The sequence below is a fragment of the Cyprinodon variegatus genome, unplaced genomic scaffold (assembly GCF_000732505.1).
Source record: "Cyprinodon variegatus isolate N-32 unplaced genomic scaffold, C_variegatus-1.0 Scaffold11, whole genome shotgun sequence".
NCBI lineage: Eukaryota > Metazoa > Chordata > Actinopteri > Cyprinodontiformes > Cyprinodontidae > Cyprinodon > Cyprinodon variegatus.
The window spans coordinates 497,544-500,444 of NW_015150464.1; the positions used below are offsets into that span (position 1 = coordinate 497,544).

The window sequence follows — 2,901 nt, forward strand, 5'->3', positions numbered from 1 at the left end:
GGGTGAGTAGAAAATGAAGGCTAATCATGTTTTGGGTGTACTATTCCTTTAAAGACCTCTGTCTTCAGTACACTCATACCCCATTTACACTACCCTTGAAAAACCGTGCCGAGACCGGTCCGAGGTCAGTAACTGAGCTAACTTATCGTGTGTAAATGGAAAGCAAACTGAACTGAACCGAGCTAGACACAACCGGACCGAGATAACTGCAGACCAGTTCCAGAGGTGGGCTCGGCTCGGTTTTTCCCTGTCTTTGTTTTCTGATAACAAGAGCGCATGAGCAGAACGCGTCATCTCCGTCTGGCTGCACATCGTGATTCACACTTCATTCCAGTAGTTGGCGGTAATGCCCCTCCGGAAGTTGCTTTCCAACCAACACACAACAGAAGAAGAAGAACAACTATAAACAACCATGAAAGGTTGCCGTCTTCGCCTGACCCTCCGCAAACAACGAAGTACAGCAAAAATAATCAAGCATAACTTTCTAAATGTGACAGGCGCCGCCATTTTGATTTGCTTGATTCCCTCCTTCTTCGTCTTGTGTTTTATGGCGGTTGGCAAACAACGTTTGGTGCATTACCGCCACCAACTGCTTGATTTCCTCCTTCAATACTGGCAGTAATACCGCAGATCGTCACTAGGAGTCGAGGAACCGAGATAGCGTGATGTGTAAACGCTCGGCCTGGTTAACTGATCCGAGCTCGGACCGGTCTCGGCATGGATCGGTTTTTCAAGGGTAGTGTAAATGGGGTATCAGATCTTCATTCAATTATTTACACAATTTGTAGAGTAACTGAACTGAATGAGCATTCTTCCTTGAGTCGTTGAATCTTTTTAGCAAATTCTTAGTCTAAAAAAACTCCACCTTTGTGTAATCTAACGTTTTAAACTGTAAACACTTTTGTCAACACATCCCTCCTTCCCTTTTTGGAGCTGTTTCAGAGTAGCATAGAGGAAAAAACAGCATGACTTTTTGTTGGCAAAGACAAATGGAGACAAAATGTGCCTTGGATACCAAAAAATAACATAATGAGTAAAAAAAAGGTGTTTCAGTGATTTCTGCAGGTACATCATTAGAAATGCATTAGGTTTGCTCTGCATGGGGGCTTTAAGGCTTTCTGTCGGCCTTAGATGGTACCCAATCTTTCTGCAGCTGCGTCTCTGACTCCTTCATCCAGTTTAAGAAGCGGCAGTCCAGCCATCATTAGAGCAGCTGATGTGCAGAGAGCGTCAGCTCCTCAGCTATGAATAGAAGCAGGAGGCTGCAGAGGATCAACGCTAGCAGGCCAGACTGAATCTAATCAAATGAAGCGTGTCTGGACACACTCATTCAGAGTATATGGCCCAGGATATTGGACCAACGCTGCCCTTTCATCTAAAAACGCAATTACTGAGCAGTAATTGCGGTGGTGTAATAATAACGAGACATTAAGCAGTGTGACATCATGAAACTGTCGTCAAGAGCAACCTGACATTTAGAGTGAAGGATTGCCGTTTTTGAAGCGACAAAACGGGAAATTTGAATTTATGGGATAAAAATAACTAATATAATATGAAGAGAAATCTACAAATATGTAATTTTTAAGCAGAAATGATCAGTCAGATTTTTTTTCTCAGATTCATTAAGCAGAGCAGAAAGCCTGAAAAAAGGTGGATGATGACGAGTGATTTCTCAGATTAACACAAACATCTGGAACAGTTTGTTCTCTGGTGAGATGATGTTCCATCCTGTCTATTTCATAAAGCCAGTAATGATGAGATCAACCGAAATAAAATGGTTTCCAAGAAAAACTGCCCCAACATCCTAGAAACACAAACCCTTCCAGATTTTCTGTCCTACTATGATTCGAAAAGAGAAAAACTAAAAACCAATAGTTGCAACTAGAACTGAAATAATTAATCAGATTAATCGTGATTAATTGCCAACTTATTCAGTAATTGATGAATCCTTAAAAGGACTATATAGACTTTAAAATATGCTTTAGCAACACATTAAAATTCAAAGACTTTTTATATAAAAATACTGGAAATAATGCATAAAGCAGCGAACAAGTCTTCCTTCTGGTATTCAGAAATGATTTAAGTCAAGAGAGAATAAATATAATTTGTGAGGTTTGTTTATATTTGAATGTGCAAAAGAGAAGAAGCCAGATAAAGTCTAGATGTGTTTCAGTTATTGGTGTGAAAATGTGGAATGAATTGAATGATGATTTAAAGTTATGTCCTTTCTTGGTGAATTTTAAAAGGGCTTTAAAATGTAAAATGATAAAATCCTATGTTATGTAGATTTATATATTTATATACGCAGTAAAGAACCTGGTAGGTTGTAAAGGACAGAAAACAGGATAGGCAATAATAAGCTTTGCTTCAGCCTATTCCTTTTTTTTGGTAAATTGTTGGTTTTGTTTTGATATTGTTGTTTTGTTGTTTAATGTTGGATTATTTGCTAAAAAAATAAAGTGAAAGTTACGGAAGAGGATTAGGGCCACTGAAAAAAAAAAAAAGTTAACAGATTTTTTTTTCTTTTATTTCAGTATAGTATGGGGGGGGAAAAAAATCAGAATTCTGACTTTAATCTCAGAATTCTGAGTTTCTATTGTCAGAATAAAGTCAGAATTCTGAGATCAAAGTCAGAATTCTGAGATCGAAGTCAGAATTCTGAGAAAAAAGTCAGAATTCTGAGATCAAAGTCAGAACTCTGAGATCAAAGTCAGAATTCTGAGATCAAAGTCAGAATTCTGAGATCAAAGTCAGAATTCTGAGATCAAAGTCAGAACTCTGAGATCAAAGTCAGAATTCTGAGATCAAAGTCAGAACTCTGAGATCAAAGTCAGAACTCTGAGATCAAAGTCAGAACTCTGAGATCAAAGTCAGAACTCTGAGATCAAAGTCAGAACTCTG

The 2,901-nt window shown here is 38.3% G+C and overlaps 1 protein-coding gene across 1 annotated transcript in view; it reads right to left on the reverse strand.

The window, feature by feature from the left end:
- The window catches only part of ide (insulin-degrading enzyme), a 54,262-nt gene that overhangs the window by 4,391 nt on the left and 46,970 nt on the right, over nucleotides 1-2,901 (reverse strand). The gene's annotated exons all lie outside the window — the stretch shown is intronic.